Here is a 9,314-nt window from a genome sequence, read left to right on the forward strand (position 1 = left end):
CTCTGCATTTATTCAAACTTTCACTTTTCTGATCATCATAATCTCATGCTTATGTGCACTATGCTATTTTATCAGTAAGCACTCCAACATACTGAGGGAGAGTCTGCTTTATAAGTTCTTTGATCTGCATTCATAAAGGCAGAGCAACTTTCAAGGGGTTAACAATCACTTTAATCAATCATATGTATCATTCCTTTAACCAAGTCCATATATCATTCAGTTATTTCAGGGAATCAACACCCTGAATTTCAAAGAAAATACAGAGAAATCAAAAGATCAGCAGACATAGCTTCTTCTGTCTGAATTCAACAGACAATTGGACCCCAACTGCCTGACCATAATTACCAGAGAGGGAAGCATGACATTTGGGTTCCCAAAGCTGGGGCATTTCTTACTGGCTTCCCAGAGTCCTCGTTTGGCCAAGCAAGCATTTCCAATCAGTAAGCCCCAAAGTAATCAGACATGGCTTCCTCTGCCTAATTATAATTCAACAAACAGGTACAGCTCTCTGACCATAATTACCAGAGAGGGAAGCACTACATCTGGATTCTGAAAGTCTGGGACTCCTTAGCGGCTTCCCAGAATCCTCAGCTGGCACTCAAACCTTCTCTCCAAAAACTAAGTCCCAAAGTAAAACCTCAACTCAGAGTATTTATACCTTTTTTAGAGTCAGAGGGTATCACAACCCTTGAGGACTAGTGCCTCATTAACAAAAGGTTTGGTCCTTATTCTATAGAGCTCTTTTCTTTATATATGTGGGTCCAGGGTTTGGCACTACTAAAGATCAGGATGTAATGCATTTCTTATTTTACACTATCATAATGCCCCTGTTAAACCCATTACCATATGCAAGGAGGTAACAATGAGGTTAATCTGTCAGCTTCAACTGTTGGAAGGACACAACAGGAAGTATCCTACTGACTCTATGTGGCATAGTGGAGATAGACCCTGGTATTTGCTTAGGGATGATATGAGAAATTGAATGGAGGACATAATGAAAACTGAAATTATGGTTGGTGATACCGATGCTTATTATTATCCTCCCTCAACCGTTTTTCATAGGAATATAATAGTGAGGACTGTTTCTCCTGCTTATAAGCACCTAGTTTGACTCTACTAATTGGGGAAATAGGGCACTCTGTTTAGGAGGTACTGAATATAATTTCATAGTTCAGTGACTTAAGGGAATGGGAACAAGATAGATTTTCTTGAGAAAGAACAGTAAATGGGCAGGGGATTGAAAGTCAGGATGGACTGACAAGAAAAAATTTGTTTACAGCTCTATTGAGAACAGGGGTAGCTTTTGGAAGAATAGATGGTATTCCAACTAGAGAACTACATAAAATGTACTGAGAAAAGGGACTTAATATTAGACAGAACAGGGAAGTAAGAACTGCTCCTCCAGACCCTCCAGAATCATTGCATCCAAATGTATCTCATCTGCAGGGAGAATAGGAAATTAGTTGGCCCCAGGTCAGAATAGCCAGATGCAAATTAGAAAGTACAAGTTAGAAAACAGCCTTAGTAGGTATTGGGAACATTGCATTGGTGCCACGATAGGCCACCTTCTTTTGCATTGTTTTTCATCAATTCACTTGATATTTTTCATGTTTTTCTTCTTCCAGATGCACCTTGTTGTTGTTTTTCTAGTGCTGTCACATAATTTTGATAGTTTGATTGGTATTTTACTGAATAAATAAATTAGTTCAGGCAAAATTATCATTTTCATTATCTTGGCTCAGCCTACCCATGAGTAATTCATATTTTTCTAATTGTTTGCATCTAACTTAATGTGTGAAAAATATTTCATAATTGTATTCATCTAGTTTCTGGGTTTGTCTTGGCAGGTAGACTCCTAAATATTTTACATTGTTTATACCCATTTTAAATGGAAGTTCTCCTATCTCTCAAAGCTGGGCATTTTCAGTAACATATATATTTGTATTACTATAAATAACAGATATAGTAATATATATTAATAATGTAATATATAATAATTAGTAATATAAAATAGTTAATATATTAATATTAATAATATATAATCACATATATGTATATATATACAGTATATATAAAAATTAGTTAATAAAGGAGTTTCTTATGTGCTAAAATTAGTTCTTTTAGGAAATTGTGATTTATTCTCTATATGAAATTAATTTCTTCTGGACTTCAGAACTTTATTTAGAGTTATCCTTCTTGGGCCTACTTCCCTTACAAAACATTAGGTTATTCAACACCATGTATTTTTTGTCTGAAGACAGTGAAATCTGTTCTCTAGAAATCCAGAATATATTTCATACTATGTCTAAGTTTCCTATCATCTGTTTTATCAATTTTATGATTAAGTGGCCACTTGTCTCCAAGCCTTTGAGTATATCTACTGTAGTAACTCATTTCTCCTTATTGGTCAAAATCATCTCCAGGTTAGCAGTTCCACCTGCTATTTTCTCCACTTTTTTGAATAGTAAAATCACCATTAAAGCAAGCATGGAAGATGTGAGCAATATAATGACAGACGACATTTTCTCCAATGCCCATGTCCTCTGAAGCCTCTCCAAAGTATGTTAAAATATTTATCTATTTTTAGTTTTCAACATTCACTTCCATAAGCTTTTGATTTCTCTACCTCTCTCCTCTCTTCCTTCCCAAGAAGGCATGCAATCCAGTATATGTGCCTACAGTACAAAAGCAACCTTTGATATGCATTCAGACTCCATATTTCTTTCTCTGGATGTTTATAGCATTTTCCATCATGAATCATTTGGAGTTCTTTTAGGTCCTTGTATTGTCGAGAAGCGCTACGTCTATCAAAGCCAGTCACCACACACTGTGAATGTTAATATGTACAATGTTCTCCTGGTTCTGCTCACTTCACTCAGCAACAGTTCATATAACTCATTCCAGGTTTTTCTGAAGCCCAGTTCAATATTTCTCATGGAACAATTATTGCATTACATTCATCTACCACAACGTGCTCAGCCATTCCACAACTCATGGCCATCCTCTCAATTTCCCTTTCTTGGCCCCCACAAAAAGAGCTGCTATAAGTATTTTTGTAAATGTGGGTGCATTCCCCATATTTATGATTTCTTTGGAATACTGCCCTAGAAGTATTAATGCTCGGTCCATGTTTGTGCACATTTTTATAGCCCTTTGGGCACAGTTCCAAATTGCTTTCCAGAATGGTTGGATTAGTTCACAACATCAACAATGTATTAAAGTTTCAATTTTTCCACATCTGCTCCAGTATTTTTAATTTTTCTGTCTCGTCACGTTGGCTAATCTGATAAGTGTGCTGTGGTCCCTAAAAGTTGTTTTGATTTGGATTTCTCTATAGTGATTTAGAACACTTTTTGATATGACTATAGATAGCTCTAATTTCTTCCTCTGAAAACTGCCTGTTTATAGTGTTTGACTATTTATCAGTTGGGGAATGACTTATATTCTTAGCAATTTGACTCAGTTCTCTACATCTTTTAGAAATGAGGCCTTTACATGAGACACTGGTTGTAAAAATTCTTTCCCAATTTCCTGCTTCCCTCCAAGTCTTTGTTGCCTTGGCTTTGTTTGTGCAAAAAAGTTTTCAATTTAATGTAATCAAAATTGTCCATTTTGCATTTCATAATGTCCTCTAACTTTTGTTTAGTCACACATTCTTCCATTCTCCATGAATATGACAGGTGAACTATTCCTTACTCTCCTCATTGGCTTGTAGTATCAGTCTTTATATCTAAATTGTGTATCCATTTGCATTTTATTTTGGTACATGTTATAAGATGTAGTTCTATGCCCACTTTCTGCCAAACTATTTTCCATTTTCCCAGCAATTTTTATCAAATAGTAAGTTCTTATCCCAGAAGCTGGGATCTTTGGGTTTTTCAAACAGTAGATTGTTATAGTCATTGACTACTGTGTTGTGTGTCCATAACCTATTCCACTTATCCACCACTCCATTTCTTAACCAGTACCAAGTAATTTTGTTGATTGTTGCTTTACCAAAACAATTTGTGAGACCAAAATTTAATAACTTAAGTTTTCTTGAAACTCTACACATCAAGAATCCAAAAGAAGAGTAATTCTACTCCACTGAAACCCAGAAATTGGTTCTCCCTGACCCCAATATCACTTATCACCTTTACCCCATCTCTGACTAGCACACCTAAGGACATAGCACAGGCTTACATCAAAAGCCACCCCTGGACCCCAGAGTCCCATCCTTATAACGTACCTTACCATGGCATTCAAATAAATATCTTGTTCTTTGAACTCCTCCAAGTTGGCCTAGACAGATCAACACACAGTGATAATCATTTATCAAGCACCTACCCCGTATCAGGCACTTTGTTGCTGCTCGTGAACTTTATATCAAAAGTGAAAATCACTTGACCTCAAGGAGCTTAAATGACACAAGTTTGTTTTGTCTTGCACATATGACTACTCACCATCTTACAACAAGCATGCTGTTATAATCAGTGGTCATGGATTTGCAAGGTGTGCTGCTGCAATTAGAGGCATCACCTGTGAGAGAAGAAAACTCCTCTGTATAAATAGCCATCTCTAAAAGTTGTTAAAGACAGTTTTCAGGATTTTTATTTTTAATCAGCACATTATAAACACTTTTATTTTATTATTAGAAGCACACACAGAAATGAATCCAAAACTCTCTCTGTATGTCCCTCCCTCCCTTCCTAAGATTTTTTGTGCATCTCCTATTGTACTTTCAACAGCTATGTTGTAGTATAGATAAGCTCACTAGCATATTACAAGCTCCCTGAAGGCAAGCACCACCTAGCATTCCTTTTAGTATCCATTAATGTCCACTTAGTATAGTATTTATTAAATACTATAAAGTTGACATCCATAAACCTTTTACAGAATTTACAACTGTAACTGACCTATGCTGTATATTACAATTTTAATTGTTACAACTGGGCATGTCTGATGGGATTTCTAATCAAGTCTCATTAGGGTAAATTTGCTTGTATCTGAGGAGAGATATTGGGAAGTATTGAGGTATTTCTCATATATAAAGGAAGCTCTCAAAGACTTGATATAGTTTGTATACAATGATTATTGGTTTTGAAACAAATAGAAATAAATATTTGATTTTGAAACAGAACCACCGAAGAGCATATTCACAAAGAAGAGGAACTGCACTTTGCCTCCTGCATCATATTAGTGGAGCTAGGTGAGTATTCAGGGATTGTAATTTTTCTCCTCCTGTCTTCTCTCCTTTTTTCTCCTCTCTCAGTCTCTCTTTATCCCACCTGCCTTTATGAAGAAAATGAAACAAATGCAAAACACATTTTTTCTTATAGTAATTTTAGTCTTTGTCCATGTGAAGGCAAAGGATCCCATGGAAAAACCCATGGAAAACCATTGATCGACTCACACACTAAAGTGTTTTCACTGCAATGTGGAAGGACAAATTTTTTGCTTCTCCACCTAACATTTGCATATAAAATTTTTATATATAGAAGAAATGAAGTAAATTAAATGGATCACAAGAAGAATGATTTCACAACTTCCAATAATTTCTTCACAATTAATATTTTTTCTTAAAATATTTAAAGGTAAGTTCTAAAAGCTATAGTCACAATTGACTTATTCTTTCCTCTAAAGAGAAATTATTTTTTATGCCCAAGAGAAAAATATGAAATTCTGTCACATCATAGAATAAACCGAATCCATACACTCTTTCTGTTGTGACTTCTTTGAAATAATTCCCTAGAAACATCTATCTTGAGGATCTTCAGGAAAGGATTTTTAACAATATTTTATCCATAGTCCCTTCAAAAACTCAGTGACTAAGTCTACAACACAAATAGTGAAGTATAGGTTGTTTACTGATTGAAAACTGAATATATACTTAGGTAAGTTATTTTACAGCTTAACTCCACTCTGCAAGGAGAATTATCTTCTTTTGCTATTTATTGAGCCCACATCCAGATATAGGGAATCTTTTTCTAGCAGGATCCATTTTGGGGCTGAAATTCATCTTGCTTACACAAGTACCAAGAGAAAATAACATTCATAGGTGTAACATGCAGGCATTTTAGGGGAGCATCCTTGATCTCTCAAAGAACAAAGTATATAGTAATATATAAAAGTATATAGAAATGAGATAGTATATCTCATTTCTTCTTTCCCATAGTCCTATGAAGTTTGTCCTGTTTTTATGCACACTTTATAATCAAGAAAATAAGACTCAGAAGGTTCAGCTACTTGTTCATGATCACACCAACAATGAAGAGTGAAGGCATCATTTAAATCTGTATCACTCCTTCCTCTACTACAGCTGCCTTCTTTCCCCACAACTCAGTTTTTGGGAAGTAAAAATTACATGTACCTAACCCAAAATCTGCTTATTATTTTTGACTGCTATACTTCATTTATATTTTTTCATTCTCTCTCCCTCCCCGCCTCCCTCCTCATCTCCCCCCCATCTTTGCCCTTTTCTCTCCTCTCCCCTCCTCTCCTCTCCCCTCCCCCATCTTCTCTCCTCTCCCCTCCTGTCCTCTCCTCTCCTCTCTTCTACTCTTCTCTTCCTTTCCCTTCTCTCTTTCTCTCTCCCTCCTTTCTTTCCCCCACTTCTTCTGTCATCTCCCTATCTCTCTTTCTGTCAAAAATGTCAGAACTTGTAGTTTTGAATTCTAGCTCTGCTCGTCAGTAACTATGTGTTCTCAAATAAGACACTGTACCTCACTGAGCCTCAGTTTCCTCGTCTATAAAATGGGGATAATAATACTTGCCCTACTTATCTCAGAAGGCTGTAAAAAGGTGCTTTGTAAACCTTAAAGTATTCTATAAATATAAACCATAGGTTTCAACTCAAAAGTCGTAGTTTAGTTTTAGTAGAATTTTTGTGACAACAAAATGAGGATAATTATTCTTGTTTTTACCATGCAAACATACGAAAATATTTGTATTGTAGGAACAACACTTGCCTAAGTTTTTGAGCTGACAGTCTACTGAGTATGAATTGTTGCAAGAGAGTCAGTGAATTCCTCAAAGGGAGACTTAGCAAATGATCTTTTACACAGGCCATGGTCTAGCAAGATGGCATCAAAGGCAGCGTTAGCAAAGTTTCCTGGGTTGCAGTAAAGACACCGGCAGAAGGAAAGTCATTAATTTCCTGTATCAGAAGCAGTTTTTTAGGCAGTGGAAGCAAGACAATGCCAGTTCCCCATGGGGCAGGATCAGGCACATCAAGGGCATTCCTTAACAGCCAGTGACTTTGCGGGGCACTGTGTGGGGTTGGCCAGTCTTGTTTCCCTAGTGTCCTTGCCTCACAAGAATAATGAATAGCTTGATTAGGATAGCACAATGGATGATGATTGATGATAATAGCAATGGCAAGCATTTAAAGTTTACTTACAAAGCGCTTTAGAAATAACAGCCCTTTTTAACAACACCCCTAAGAAGTAGGTGCTGTTATTTTTCTCGTCTTATAGATAAGAAAACTGAGGCAAAATTGTAACTTGACAGAGTCAAACAATTAGGTTGCTGAGGCAGGATCTGAACTCAGGTCTTCCTGACTACATGCTTAGCTTTCTAACTACCATATCACATGACTCTTCCTTGGAACACTTGACACCTAGGCCTATGGTAGTCCAGAGTGACCACAAAAGGGTTAACATATTATGATGACTGGACCTAGTCTGTTTCTTAACAGGCATTATCTCAAGGACCTCATCCTTCAGATGAGGGACCCAGAAAGAAGTCAATGATTCCTGGCACCATGATGGAAAAGGAGAAATGATAGATCTCCTTCATGGACTTGGTGTTCATAACTGGGAAGCCTTGCTTTTTGACATTTCCTGTTGTTCACCTTTTAAGATCCCACTATTGGACTTCTCCCATTGACACTTCCTATTGCAGACCTGGCTCCTGCTGTTAAAACCATTGAAGAAGGTGCCTCTGTCTCCTACTCCAAGGCTCCAAGGTTACCTCCTTTGGTGCTCACCAGAAATAAGGGTGGAAATAATAATTCGTGTTCTACAGTGAGGAGGTATGATGATAGTAGTTGATAAAACTGAAAATGCTTCACTAGGGATTTATTATTTTTTATGAATAATGATATTAATGATAGTGTACTGATCAAGGCAGAATATATGAGACTAAGTTCTCTTTGAGACTGATTGGGAGTAATTGAGAGTGCATATTTTCCCATGTTTACCTAAAATAAATGTCATTGCCTTTGAGGTCAGAAAAAGGAATTGTATAAAAAGGAGAGAATTCTGAAAATTTATGATACTGATAATTCCACCCCTCTTTTAAATAAGTATATTAAAAGTTTGCATATTTTTGCATTTTATACTAAAAACATAGGATAGTTTGTCAAGTAGTTTTGAAAAGTCCTATGAAGGTAATGAACTGATTGGCTAAAATCAGAACTAGGCATGATTTCTTTTCAATAACTTGACTTTGGAAGCTCTGTAATAGAAGGTTTCAAAGAGATGGTTAACATGGCCCAAGAGTATCAGAGAAGCAACTCAAATCACCAGGAAACTGGAAAGGCCCTGAAAGCAGCAGCTGTACCTAGCAGATGATGTGTGATGCATACTGTTCCCTAAAGAGAACAAGGACATGAAGTTCCAAAGCCCCAAGTTGTGAGCTGCCTCTGGCACATGAATTTTCCTATTATTAGCCTTCTGTATATTTTCACTTCATTCTTCCCCTAGGATGCTGTGTACATTGGTGAGAGAGTGTGATGAAGGTTCATTGGTGTGCTGTTATGTGATTATTCTTGCTATGTCTTCTCTTAGTAAATGTTTAATGTTTAAGAGTTAATGATGTCCTTTTGGCTCTCTTGATTAAATGGGAAACACACCAATGGGCTGTAGGAACTATAGTTTTGAGAAGTAGAAACCAGTTTCCCCTCTGTAGGGTTCTTTCTATGTACCTGACAGTGAATTGTAGTACTGGCTCTTCTCCTTGGGGAATTTCTCTCATCAGTGTGGGTGCAGGTGAACCAGCAGCAGCCCACACTGCAAGGCATGTCATCATCTTGATGTCATGGTCCTCTTTGAGAACATAGGACAAACACAACCTGTGAGTGAGTAACAGCCCTCCTCTTCCTCCTCCTTCTCTACTCCCTCCCCCTCCTCCTCCTCCTCCTCTGTTCCACCCCTAAAAGATGCCTTTTTTCTTTTGGGTTTACTGGCTACTTCTTGCTCAAAGATCAAGCCTCAAACTCAATACCCTGTGGAGCTCATATACTGGACAAGCCCCCACCCACCTAGCACAGAGTGGATTTAAATGCTAAATAGCAATTGTTTCTCTTTTACCTAGGAACCTTGAGGGTCCTCTCC

General features: G+C 37.1%; 1 pseudogene; it reads right to left on the minus strand.

Annotated features, from left to right (window-relative positions):
* Positions 1–6,968: 6,968 nt before the first annotated feature.
* On the minus strand, positions 6,969–7,791 carry LOC140512430 (small ribosomal subunit protein uS5-like; annotated as a pseudogene).
* Positions 7,792–9,314: the final 1,523 nt, after the last annotated feature.

Source organism: Notamacropus eugenii, chromosome 6 (assembly GCF_028372415.1).
Source record: "Notamacropus eugenii isolate mMacEug1 chromosome 6, mMacEug1.pri_v2, whole genome shotgun sequence".
Taxonomy (NCBI): Eukaryota; Metazoa; Chordata; class Mammalia; order Diprotodontia; family Macropodidae; genus Notamacropus; species Notamacropus eugenii.